Source organism: Oncorhynchus nerka, linkage group LG14 (assembly GCF_034236695.1).
Source record: "Oncorhynchus nerka isolate Pitt River linkage group LG14, Oner_Uvic_2.0, whole genome shotgun sequence".
In the NCBI taxonomy this organism is placed as follows: domain Eukaryota; kingdom Metazoa; phylum Chordata; class Actinopteri; order Salmoniformes; family Salmonidae; genus Oncorhynchus; species Oncorhynchus nerka.
Window position 1 is genome coordinate 74703574 of NC_088409.1, and position 14701 is coordinate 74718274.

Consider the following 14701-nt stretch of genomic DNA (forward strand, 5'->3'; position numbering starts at 1 on the left):
GTTTAAGCATTGTTGTGTACTTAGACCATCACATTTTTGTATTTTTTTTCTATTTAAAAAAAGTGTGCTTTTGAGAGTGAAAATCTGAGAAATCTATAGGAAAACTACATTTAAAATTATAATAGGAAAACAGGATTTTTTCATACAGGTTGCTTTTCCTTCGATAGGTGGCCGCCGGGGAACTTTTTGGCTAAATCTGAGTATACCCACTTCTTCAGGCACCACTACACAACTGCATAGAGCCAATGGAAAGACAGCAGTCACATACAGCATGATGTTTTAAAAGTTGAGCAATCCATAAACTCAGACATAATAAGCCAGTAGGTCCTAATCATAAGAATACAAAAACACAACCATTAAGCATTTCCCAATTGAAATGTACAACTATTACTTCCCATTGTACATTTTTTAAAAGTTTAGCACACAAAGTAACTGTTTAAAGTGGATCTGACAGTGTTAATTTGAACTACTTTGCAGATATAAAACAGACAATCATATCAGCCAATATTAAATACACAGTTTATGCTACAAAACCAACTTTATAAAAATAGGTTTTATTTGACTCAGCGTATACTAAGGCATTGTTGGCAGAATAGATGGATGCAGTTCAATGCATGATTAATATAATTCAACAATACATTTCTTGCTAGTCCAAAAAATATTGCTATCTGGCCTAGTAAATTGATTGCTTCCTCCTTTCGGGATGCTCTGGTAGAGTTTCAATGACTCAATATTCTGGACAAAAATGTACAAATGTAACTAAGCATGAGAATGTCAATATAATGAAAGTAGCAAGGGCAGCAGCCTTCTGAGTTGCGCAGCGGTCTAAGGCACAGCATCACATTCAGTGCTAGAGGCATTACTACAGATCTGGGTTCATTTCCCAGGTTGTGCCACAACTGGCCATGTCTGGCTTTACCATAGGACAGAGCACAATTGGCCCAGCATTGTCTGGATTAGGGGAGGGTTTGGCCAGTGAGGCTTACTTGGCTCATCGCGCCCTAGCTTGCGGGCTGACCCCGGTCGCCAGTTGAACGGTGTTTCCTCCGACACATTGGTGCGGCTAGCTTCTGGGTTAAGCTGGCGGGTGTTACACAAGGAACAACAACAAACAACAACACAGAGTTACACATGGAATAAACAAACAATACAGTCAATAACACAGTAGAAAGAAGTATATATACAGTGTGTGCAAATGAGGTAAGATAAGGGAGGTAAGGCAATAAATAGGCCATAGTGGCGAAATAATTACAATTTAGCAATTAAACACTGGAGTGATAGATGTGCAGAAGATGAATGTGCAAGTAGAGATACTGAGGTGCAAAGGAGAAAAAAAAATAACAGTATGGGGATGAGGTAGTTGGATGGGCTATTTACAGATGGGCTATGTACAGGTACAGTGATCTGTGAGCTGTTCTGACAGCTGGTGCTTAAAGTTAGTGATGGAGATATGAGTCTCCAGCTTCAGTGATTTTTGCAATTCGTTCCAGTCATTGGCAGCAGAGAACTGGAAGGAAAGGCGGGCAAAGTAGGAATTGGCTTTGGGGATGACCAGTGAAATATACCTGCTGGAGTGCGTGCTATGGGTGGGTACTGCTATGGTGACCAGTGAGCTGAGATAAGGCGGGGCTTTACCTAGCAAAGACTTATAGATGACCTGGAGCCAGTGGGTTTGGCGACGAATATGAAGCGAGGGACAGCCAACGAGAGCATTTTTGGTGACAAAACGGGTGGCACTGTGATAGACTGCATCCAATTTGCTGAGTAGAGTGTTGGAGGCTATTTTGTAAATGACATCACATGAGTGAAGGATGCTTTGTTGTGAAATAGGAAGCCAATTCTAGATGTAATTTTGGATTGGAGATGCTTAATGTGAGTCTGGAAGGAGAGTTTACAGTCTAACCAGACACCTAGGTATTTGTAGTTGTCCACATATTCTAAGTCAGAACTGTCCAGAGTAGTGATGCTGGATGGGCGGGCAGGTGCGGGCAGCGATCGGTTGAAGAGCATACATTTAGTTTTACTTGCGTTTAAGAGCAGTTGGAGGCCACAGAAGGAGAGTTGTATGGCATTGAAGCTCGTCTGGAGGTTAGTTAACACAGTGTCCAAAGAAGGGCCAGAAGTATACAGAATGGTGTCGTCTGCGTAAAGGTGGATCAGAGAATCACCAGCAGCAAGAGCGAGATCATTGATATATGCAGAGAAAATGGCGGTTATAATATCGTTTAGGACCTTGAGCGTGGCTGAGGTGCACCCATGACCAGCTCGGAAACCAGATTGCATAGCGGAGAAGGTACGGTGAGATTCGAAATGGTCAGTGATCTGTTTGTTAACTTGGCTTTCGAAAGACCTTAGAAATGCAGGGTAGGATAGATACAGGTCTGTAGTAGTTTGGGTCTAGAGTGTCTCCCCCTTTGAAGAGGGGGATGACCGCAGCAGCTTTCCAATCTTTGGGGATCTCAGACAATACGAAAGAAAGGTTGAACAGTCTAGTAATAGGGATTGCAACAATTTCGGCTGATAATTTTAGAAAGAGAGGATCCAGATTGTCTAGCCCTGCTGATTTGTAGGGTTCCAGATTTTGCAACTCTTTCAGAACATCAGCTGTCTGGATTTGTGTGAAGGAGAAATGGGGGAGGCTTGGGCAAGTTGCTGTGGTGGGTGCAGGGCTGTTAGCCAGGGCAGGGGTGGTCATGTGGAAAGCATGGCCAGCCGTAGAAAAACGCTTATTGAAATTCTCAATTATTGTGGCTTTATCGGTGGTGACAGTGTTTCCTAGCCTCAGTGCAGTGGGCATCTGGGAGAAGGTGCTCTTATTCTCCATGGACTTTACTGCGGGATGCACATTTCTGTTTGAAAAAGCTAGCCTTTGCTTTCCTAACTGCCTGTGTATATTGGTTAGTAACTTCCCTGAAAAGTTGCATATCGCGGGGACTATTTTATGCTAATGCCGTACGCCACAGGATTCCATCCAGCCCTAAAATTCACACAGCTTTTCTTTCTACATTAGCTGCAGTGAAATGTCTCTTACACATCAGATAGTGCCCGTGGCATTGTCCTGTAAAGATTAGAAAAAATGAGTAAAAAATGCCAAGGGGGGTGAATACTTTTGCAAGACACAGTATGTGGTGTATGTGGGCTGGCTGGTCGGTCTGGCTGAAATGTTATATAGAGGATGTCTTAGTAAAGACAATCAAAAGACTTTGTATTTTTTCAAGAGTTGTTCATTTGTTAGGCGATTGGTTAAAGGTGCAACACAATATTTATTAATAAATGACCTTTTATCTAGTTCAGTCTTATTAACCCCTTACACATATTTTGTAATGATCTCTTACCTAGCTTGATGACTGTGGGCATTTTTGGTAAATAGAGACTGTGGATTGTGTAAAAGGTTAGGAAATTAGCTTTAGATGCCCCCCCAAAATGATGGGGAGGACCCCCAGGCCACTATTTTGAATGTCTAAAGAATATATATGTTGTTCTGAAATATGCACACAGAAATACTGGACTCTTGTTTATGGTAGTGATTTGACAAAATGACAATCATGGACTTGAATTGGACTCTCGGCCTTGACTCGTCTCGAACCCCTTGTCCACCTCCCGGTCTATCCCCCTTCCGGTCTCGGTCTTGACTCCGGTCTATCCCCCCTCCGGTCTCGGTCTTGACTCGTCTCGAACCCCTTGTCCACCTCCCGGTCTATCCCCCCCTCCGGTCTCGGTCTTGACTCGTCTCGAACCCCTTGTCCACCTCACCGTCTATCCCCCCTCCGGTCTTGGTCTTGCCTCTGACTTAATGTGTGTTATATTAAACAGAGTAAAATGTAGGCAAGCAAACATATTAGATTAACTACTAGTCGAATAAGACATGGGAGAGATGAATTTTGGCGAAGAGATGTATTATTAGACTAATACATTTGAAACAAAATGACAAACCGAAAACTGCAGACATTACTAGTGTCTCCTCCGCGATCAAACCGCCATAACAAATCAAATGAAACAGCCTAACGTGATCATTAACAGATGCCTTGAAGGACACAAATAAAAAATAATTTCTGCTCCTATGATCAGTGAAATGTAGGCTAAACTGACAATGGAGTGAAGAGCAGAAATCAAGTACCCCTGACTGCAGTGTGCAATTCGGGGCTGGGTTATATTATATATATATATATTATATAAAGTACCAGCAGATGTAACACTTTTTGCTTCATGCTATATTTGAGACAAACTACTGATAGTTGCAGTGAACAGCAGACTTGTTATGTACTGTTACAATTGTGTTGATAAATGTTATAACTTTGTAATTATATTATTTAATTGAGCATATATACACACAGTTACTACCCATCCTGATTTATAATGTTATTTACTTTCCTCATGAGAATGGAGACAGACTATAACCATATAGACATACTGACAAGCTGAATGTGCTTTGTACATGAAGTTATACCAGCTCCAGTGAAGAGATCAGAGACTCGGGTGACTTCTACGTCATCTTTACTAAACTTAACACAATTAACAACTGAAACAATTAACACAGCAGACAAAGTTTGACCACTCCTCAAAAATGGCTTTGCTCCTCAAAAGAGACAAAGACAGTAATTTTCTTGTTGTCAACTGCCTCCAAATAGAACTTATAATAACGCTCTTATCCAGAGCGACTTACAAATTGGTGCGTTCACCTTAAGACATCCAGTGGAACAGCCACTTTACAATAGTGCATCTAAATCTTTTAAGGGGGGTGAGAAGGATTACTTTATCCTATCCAAGGTATTCCTGAAAGAGGTGGGGTTTCAGGTGTCTCCGGAAGGTGGTGATTGACTCCGCTGTCCTGGCGTCGTGAGGGAGTGTGTTCCACCATTGGGGGGCCAGAGCAGCGAACAGTTTTGACTGGGCTGCGCGGGAACTGTACTTCCTCAGTGGTAGGGAGGCGAGCAGGCCAGAGGTGGATGAACGCAGTGCCCTTGTTTGGGTGTAGGGCCTGATCAGAGCCTGGAGGTACTGAGGTGCCGTTCCCCTCACAGCTCCGTAGGCAAGCACCATGGTCTTGTAGCGGATGCGAGCTTCAACTGGAAGCCAGTGGAGAGAGCGGAGGAGCGGGGTGACGTGAGAGAACTTGGGAAGGTTGAACACCAGACGGGCTGCGGCGTTCTGGATGAGTTGTAGGGGTTTAATGGCACAGGCAGGGAGCCCAGCCAACAGCGAGTTGCAGTAATCCAGACGGGAGATGACAAGTGCCTGGATTAGGACCTGCGCTGCTTCCTGTGTGAGGCAGGGTCGTACTCTGCGGATGTTGTAGAGCATGAACCTACAAGAACGGGCCACCGCCTTGATGTTAGTTGAGAACGACAGGGTGTTGTCCAGGATCACGCCAAGGTTCTTAGCGCTCTGGGAGGAGGACACAATGGAGTTGTCAACCGTGATGGCGAGATCATGGAATGGGCAGTCCTTCCCCGGGAGGAAGAGCAGCTCCGTCTTGCCGAGGTTCAGCTTGAGGTGGTGATCCGTCATCCACACTGATATGTCTGCCAGACATGCAGAGATGCGATTCGCCACCTGGTCATCAGAAGGGGAAAGGAGAAGATTAATTGTGTGTCGTCTGCATAGCAATGATAGGAGAGACCATGTGAGGTTATGACAGAGCCAAGTGACTTGGTGTATAGCGAGAATAGGAGAGGGCCTAGAACAGAGCCCTGGGGGACGCCAGTGGTGAGAGCGCGTGGTGAGGAGACAGATTCTCGCCACGCCACCTGGTAGGAGCGACCTGTCAGGTAGGACGCAATCCAAGCGTGGGCCGCGCCGGAGATGCCCAACTCGGAGAGGGTGGAGAGGAGGATCTGATGGTTCACAGTATCGAAGGCAGCCGATAGGTCTAGAAGGATGAGAGCAGAGGAGAGAGAGTTAGCTTTAGCAGTGCGGAGTGCCTCCGTGATACAGAGAAGAGCAGTCTCAGTTGAATGACTAGTCTTGAAACCTGACTGATTTGGATCAAGAAGGTCATTCTGAGAGAGATAGCGGGAGAGCTGGCCAAGGACGGCACGTTCAAGAGTTTTGGAGAGAAAAGAAAGAAGGGATACTGGTCTGTAGTTGTTGACATCGGAGGGATCGAGTGTAGGTTTTTTCAGAAGGGGTGCAACTCTCGCTCTCTTGAAGACAGAAGGGACGTAGCCAGCGGTCAGGGATGAGTTGATGAGCGAGGTGAGGTAAGGGAGAAGGTCTCCGGAAATGGTCTGGAGAAGAGAGGAGGGAATAGGGTCAAGCGGGCAGGTTGTTGGGCGGCCGGCCGTCACAAGACGCGAGATTTCATCTGGAGAGAGAGGGAGAAAGAGGTCAGAGCACAGGGTAGGGCAGTGTGAGCAGAACCAGCGGTGTCGTTTGACTTAGCAAACGAGGATCGGATGTCGTCGACCTTCTTTTCAAAATGGTTGACGAAGTCATCTGTAGAGAGGAGGAGGGGGAGGGGGAGGAGGATTCAGGAGGGAGGAGAAGGTGGCAAAGAGCTTCCTAGGGTTAGAGGCAGATGCTTGGAATTTAGAGTGGTAGAAAGTGGCTTTTGCAGCAGAGACAGAAGTGGAAAATGTAGAGAGGAGGGAGTGAAAGGATGCCAGGTCCGCAGGGAGGCGAGTTTTCGTCCATTTCCGCTCGGCTGCCCGGAGCCCTGTTCTGTGAGCTCGCAATGAGTCGTCGAGCCACGGAGCAGGAGGGGAGGACCGAGCCGGCCTGGAGGATAGGGGACATAGAGAATCAAGGGATGCAGAAAGGGAGGAGAGGAGGGTTGAGGAGGCAGAATCAGGAGATAGGTTGGAGAAGGTTTGAGCAGAGGGAAGAGATGATAGGATGGAAGAGGAGAGAGTAGCGGGGAGAGAGAGCGAAGATTGGGACGGCGCGATACCATCCGAGTAGGGGCAGTGTGGGAAGTGTTGGATGAGAGCAAGAGGGAAAAGGATACAAGGTAGTGGTCGGAGACTTGGAGGGGAGTTGCAGTGAGGTTAGTGGAAGAACAGCATCTAGTAAAGATGAGGTCGAGCGTATTGCCTGCCTTGTGAGTAGAGGGGAAGGTGAGAGGGTGAGGTCAAAAGAGGAGAGGAGTGGAAAGAAGGAGGCAGAGAGGAATGAGTCAAAGGTAGACGTGGGGAGGTTAAAGTCGCCCAGAACTGTGAGAGATGAGCCGTCCTCAGGAAAGGAGCTTATCAAGGCATCAAGCTCATTGATGAACTCTCCGAGGGAACCTGGAGGGCGATAAATGATAAGGATGTTAAGCTTGAAAGGGCTGGTAACTGTGACAGCATGGAATTCAAAGGAGGCGATAGACAGATGGGTAAGGGAGAAAGAGAGAATGACCACTTGGGAGAGATGAGGATCCCGGTGCCACCACCCCGCTGACCAGAAGCTCTCGGGGTGTGCGAGAACACGTGGGCGGACGAAGAGAGAGCAGTAGGAGTAGCAGTGTTATCTGTGGTGATCCATGTTTCCGTCAGTGCCAAGAAGTCGAGGGACTGGAGGGAGGCATAGGCTGAGATGAACTCTGCCTTGTTGGCCGCAGATCGGCAGTTCCAGAGGCTACCGGAGACCTGGAACTCCACGTGGGTCGTGCGCGCTGGGACCACCAGATTAGAGTGGCCGCGGCCACGCGGTGTGGAGCGTTTGTATGGTCTGTGCAGAGAGGAGAGAACAGGGATAGACAGACACATAGTTGACAGGCTACAGAAGAGGCTACGCTAATGCAAAGGAGATTGGAATGACAAGTGGACTACACGTCTCGAATGTTCAGAAAGTTAAGCTTACGTAGCAGGAATCTTATTGACTAAAATAATTCAAATGATACAGTACTGCTGAAGTAGGCTAGCTGGCAGTGGCTGCGTTGTTGTTGTTCTATCTCTCTATAGTGCTGTTTCTTGTATTATGGTCTCTTGTTTCTTTAGAGGTTTCACTTTGTTGTCCTTTTTCTTTTCCTTTTTCTTCTGTCCTTATTTTGTCTTCCTTTCTTCTGTTAACTAGATATTTTTTACTTATTTTTACTTATTAGACTTATGGCATGGGAAAGTTCTGCAGGAGAACTAGTCACCACCATCGCCTAATTTGCTTCATGTTTTCCCACAATCGGATGGGGATCCCAAAAAACATATCCACTAGTGATGAGAAATTCATAATTTATATATACCTCAGTGAAATCACACTGTGCTTCCATTGCAATGTACAAAGTGTAGTGTAAGTTAAGAAAGAGTAGGTGTTAGGTTTGATTGTTACGATAACAATAATGATAATACCACCCCCCCAGGAATATATTTCAGGATGTAGGAGACAACAACCCCCCCCAAGAAGTTACAGCATGTTACATCGGCATCCAGCTCTGCAGGAGTTTGATGTATGAATTGTGTATGTAAAAACAGGTCCCAAAAACTGTCAAGAACAATAAACAAGAAAAAGTATGAGCAATAACAAGTGTTCTTTACATACTGCAAGAACAGAAATGTTATAACAGAAAATAGGACAAATATAATATACTGAATAGCATCTTACCATCAAAACAAACATCTCACAGTTGCTTGAGAAACCTTAATTTGGTAGGCCCTGTGGTGTGAACAAGGTACAAGTTTCAATAAAGGAATGTAAAATCAAATATTACAGTTCAGTGGAATAATTTAAAGGAATGTCTAACCTGAACATCATCCACAAAAGTCCCCCAAGGTCCAGGGGACAAGATCCGAGCAATGCTTATGTACACACAGTATGTGAAAGTAAAGAAAAAGTCAAATTCAACAGCGTTTTAATACTCCAGCATTCATAACAGTTTTGAACAAAGTTGGAACATGTATGGGTTTTGCTAGACCAGAAAATGTATTTGACTGCAAACACACCATTTCTCACATCAATGCACTCACATGCCAAAAATGTTTCCTTGGACACTGTTTCAAAGCAATGTGCATGACTTCTTCGTAAATATGTTTTGAAATATGTTTGCAGTGTGGACAAGTTGCAATGACTTTTCTTGACTTTTGCCATGTATTTCATTATTGTATATACTAAACTCAGCAAAAAAAAGAGAAACCTCGCTTTTTCAGGACCCTGTCTTTCAAAGATAATTCATAAAAATCCAAATAACTTCACAGATCTTTAAACCCTGTTACCCATGCTTGTTCAATGAACCATTAACAATTAATGAACATGCACCTGTGGAACGGTCGTTAAGACACTAACAGCTTACAGACGGTAGGCAATTAAGGTCACAGTTATAAAAACTGAGGACACTAAAGAGGCCTTTCTACTGATTCTGAAAAACACCAAAAGAAAGATGCCCAGGGTCCCTGCTCATCTGCGTGAACATGCCTTAGGCATGCTGCAAGGAGGCATGAGGACTGCAGATGTGGCCAGGGCAATACATTGCAATGTCCGTACTGTGAGACGCCTAAGACAACGCTACAGGGAGAGGACGGACAGCTGATCGTCCTCACAGTGGCAGACCACGTGTAACAATACCTGCACAGGATCGGTACATCACACCTGCGGGACAGGTACAGGATGACAACAAATGACCGAGTTACACCAGGAATGCACAATCTCTCCATCATTTCTCAGACTCTCCACAATAGGCTGAGAGAGGCTGGACTGAGGGCTTGTAGGACTGTTGTAAGGCAGGTCCTCACCAGACATCACCGGCAACAACGTCACCTATGGGCACCAAATCCACCGTCAGTAGACCAGACTGGAAAAAATTACTTTTCACTGAATTTCTCTTTTTTGTCTCACCATGGGTGATGGTCGGATTCAAGTTTATCGAAGGAATGAGCGTTACACCGAGGCCTGTACTCTGGAACGGGATCGATTTGGAGGTGGAGAGTCCGCCATGGTCTGGGGCGGTGTGTCACAGGATCATCGGACTGAGCTTGTTATCATTACAGACAATCTCAAAGCTGTGTGTTAAAGGGAAGACATCATCCTCCCTCATGTGGTACCCTTCCTGCAGGCTCATCCTGACATGACCCTCAAGCATGACAATGCCACCAGCCATACTGCTCGTTCTGTGCGTGATTTCCTGCAAAACAGGAATGTCAGTGTTCTGCCATGGCCAGCGAAGAGCCCAGATCTCAATCCCATTGAGCACGTCTGGGACCTATTGGATCGAAGGGTGAGGGCTAGGGACATTCCCCCCAGAAATGTCCAAGAACATGCAGGTGCCTTGGTGGAAGAGTGGGGTAACATCTCACAGCAAGAACGGGCAGTCAATGAGGAGGAGATGCGCTGCAGTACTTAGTGCAGCTGGTGGCCACACCAGATACTGACTGTTACCTTTGAACCCCCCCCCCCTCCTTTGTTCAGGGACACATTATTCCATTTCTGTTAGTCACATCTCTGTGGAACTTGTTCAGTTTGTCTCAGTTGTTGAATCTTTCTATGTTCAAACAAATATTAACACATGTTAAGTTGCTAAAAATATATGCAGTTGACAGTGAGAAGACATTTATTTTTTTGCTGAATTTGTGTGGGCTGTGTAAACTCGCTATGTGCAACTATGGGAATGGCATCAACGATAGACATTTAGAGCCAGCCAAACAAAACAAGGCATACATTGAAGAAACACAGAAAATCAACAATCAAATTGATTACATAACTGTACATGTAAACCTAGGCTTAACGTAAACTCACCTCATTCCGTACAAATGTGCACAACTGCAACATTCAAACAAGGCTACAAAGAAAACTAATGGGACTGTAGCGACTGTGTTGACTTCAAAAGTGTTGATCGACATGGTAATGGCTCTATAGTATTGGAGAAAAGTTGAAAAAACGGACCCTCCGTTACATCTAGACGTCGTAACGTACAGCACACATAAAGCAACTATTTCTGTTTTACAATCTCTCTCCACCAGGTGTAGCACTTCTCTCATGCTTTAAAAGCAAGAAATGGACAGTGACGGCGGTAAGGGGGGATACCTAGTCATTTTTTTGCGTCATCATTCCATGTGATCATCATTCTCAAAGCCGTGGTTTACTTCTAAAGATCACTTTAGCACCGCCCTAAAAACCCGATTCAAATTTGACACAAACCTTCAAATAGGTATGTAATGAGACATTATATAAACTCTTTATAGTGTTTTATTTAAATTTTAGAGGCGATAAGTTGGACAGATCGAGTGGAAAAAAACTATTTTCCCACACGACATCTCTCCTTCTCACTATCACGCATTAGTGTCGCTTCCCCACCTGCCATTTTTAAAAATGCCTGCTTGAATTATGCAGAAACGGGCAGCGTTTAGGTTATGTAATTGATTCGGTTGGAAAGGGGAGAAATTGGGCTTTACAAATGTATTGACATTACAGTTGATCTGGAAGTATTACGTTTTTGGGGTGCTAAAATAAGGGCAATTGTACGGACCAAGGCGATGTACGAGTTTACTTGAGTTTACGTTACTGCTCAAGTAGGCAAATTTGTCCAAATAAGTGTCACTTATTGTGAGCAATTAGCTAACTAATTAACGCTACAAAGTACATTATGCATAATACCAGTCTCACTTACTTCCATGGTTTATAGTGCTATCCATGTAGGTTAGGTTCGATTGAGATTCGCTTTCGTTGACACCATTGACTTTACCTCAACTTGCGTGACCTCGAAGGAGATGGGAAGGTGTTGGGTTAAACCGTTTGACTCCGCCCACATTGAGCCCGGTCGAGAACTGCACCCTGCAGTCAGGGGCTTCTCAGCAAGTAGCAGCAATGAACAATTTAGTGTATGGGCGTTCACGCCAATGGGGGGGAAATTTTGGCAGGGGTGGATTTCCGGCACAACACCGGCAAATCGTGCAAATATATATTTCAAACACTGGCGTGGAGGGCATTGTTTCTGTATGATATGTTAGATAAAGGAATATTATCACTTTTATACAACGGGTTACCAACATATTCAAATAATGATTGACATTTCATTCAAAACGTTATCTTTTATTAATTTATAATTTCATCCTTCAACAAGATATAGTCCCGAGACCAATCTAGGGTTGCTATCCAAGCAACGTTCGTTCTATTGGTTCGGTCTTCTATCTACGGACGCGACACAGTCGTTCATTCTAAATGTTCTATTGTCATACTGGCAACGTTCTTATCCCTTGCTTGCTAGCTAGCCAACTACAGTTAATTTACAGTCACCTCAAACAGTGCAGACAGAATAACAACAGTAGCTGCATTTGTTTAAGCTGTTTTCTAGTGACATGTATTTGGATTCATCCATAACAATGAGCTAATGAGGCACGATTTCGCTTGGCATAGAAAATGTGCTCACTCGTCAGGACACTTGTTCAGATGAGCTAGCCAACACAATCACTTCCAATTTTAGCTGGAAAGACTGCAAACTACAGTAGCTGCACTTCGTTTCGTTTGACCTTTTTTCAATTGACATTTCTTGGTGTTGCCAGCTGATTCATGATTTCGTCTGGTCTGGCTGAGAAACGCTGCCTGCCTCTATCTCGTCCCGACTCGTTCATTACTATGGGACAGCTGTAGATCGAATGAATATTGAAACAATGTTGCAAATATCGGAGAGAAGACAGCAAGGTTTATACAAATCTCTGCTGTTGGAAACTAAATGTTATTCTAAAAAAAATATGAGATAAAATGTCTAGGTGCTTTTTATAGTGGAGATCAAGTTTATAATTTTCCTGGCTGGGTTGACGAGACAGTGGATTGCGCAGTCAAATGGAACAGAGTAAATAGCCATTTTAACGTCATAGATTTAGCTGGCGGTAGCTTGTGGAATAGACACCGGCTGGGATGCGCTTTTAACCAACATTCAGTGTACAGGATTAGACCCACCCATTGTTTAAAACAGACCACGGAACACCTTTTCACACGAATGTCCACGGCGGGTCTCTGTAAATTATGCGATTATATTGGAGACAGGTTAATAGCGGTGACTGTCATCTATTCATTTACTTTTATAGTATTTCTAAGTAGAATCCATATCAGCCAGGGAAACTTTGTGATAGAACATCCAGATGTGTCTGCCTGACTGTGGGGCTCTATACCTGAATTATTAGGATTTTATTGTGATCACAATAAAACTAGGTATTTTGATCAAATATAGATATAATAAATGTTTATCTTTGAAAATATGGGCCTGGCTGAGAATAGAACATTCCGTTTTCTGCCTGAGTGTGGCACTGTTTACCACATTTTTTAAAATCATTTTGTGACTTTTACTCAACTAGAGATTAATATAAATAGTGTAACAAGAAGTCAAAACTATACAAGGACTGAAGCAATAGACTCTTCACTCAACTAGATATTGAAATCAATTGTGTTTCTTGAAAAGATGGGCTTGGTTGATATAAAAAAAAATACATTAAGGGGAAAGGATCCAATGACACAGAGGCTGATTATCTTTCTGCACATCTCTTCATTTACAATGCTGGCTGTCATTGTTAACACAATTGCAGGACATCAAATGCTACCTGAATTCACTCAAAAAAGTAACATAAGTAGACCTTCAGTATCACAACGAGGTCAAACAGGTGTGTGTGTGAGTCCGACTGTCCAGTGTCCACAACAACACTTTTGATTATTCTCTACCCCCAGTGTATGTGGTGTACTATGGTTTTAGGCATGCGCTCACAAACCCTCATCTTTTCTCTTTCTCTGTCTCTCCTTCCGGAGGACCTGAGGCTCTTGGACTGCGACTGAGGACACTCCAGCCTGACACCTGAACGTGCCTGGCCCAATCCCACCTTTCCCCCCTCTACCAGCCTGTTGCTTCCTCCACTGATTATTTCTCCCCCTCAAGTCACTGACCCACTCCACACACACCTAGAAACTTGTATTTCATTACTTACCATATGACTTTATGAAAAGCCATCTTCTGGCCAGTAATACTGGTATTGCCCTTTCCTTATTGAAATTGTGAATAAAGGAAGTCTATGCTTTCATTTTCTATTAAAACAAAATGAAGACATTGTTAGATTGAATGTATTATTTTATACTGTCTGTATCTCTGTATTACAGTAAATCAAATACAGATTAGTGCAAACTGGAAGTGTGACTTCTTTCCCCAATGATTTCCTAAGGCTGAGGTACTTTTTCAGTTATCAGTTATTCCATACCAACACTAGATGAGGCTGAATGGCAACAACACCACACACAACTGCAATGCAACTTATTAATCTCATTGGTAAATGACTGTTCAGTCTGTATAATATTTAATCAATGAAAATATGTCTTGGCTGAATGAAGGTTTATTATCCTAGGATAGGATAAAGTAATCCTTCTCACCCCCCTTAAAATATTTAGATGCACTATTGTAAAGTGGCTGTTCCACTGGATGTCTTAAGGTGAACGCACCAATTTGTAAGTCGCTCTGGATAAGAGCGTCTGCTAAATGACTTAAATGTAAATGTAAAATTAAACCTTCAAAAGAGACACACATACACAATAAAGGGCATTTATCAAACAAAGTTATTTACTACATCACTTACAGTCCCAGCCTCTCCCCTTCGTTTGCTTAACTGGGGGAATGGGATGAAGAAATCCTTTACAATAGGCAGGGTGGGGCTCATGGCAACATTGAGCCATGACTACATGGAACTATATTCCACATCAAGTAACTCATGCAAGCTAAAATATATATATAAAAAATACACCTTATGGAAAAGCAGGAACTGTGAAGAGACACACATACAGGCACAGACACACTCATACACACACATGATAACATACACAT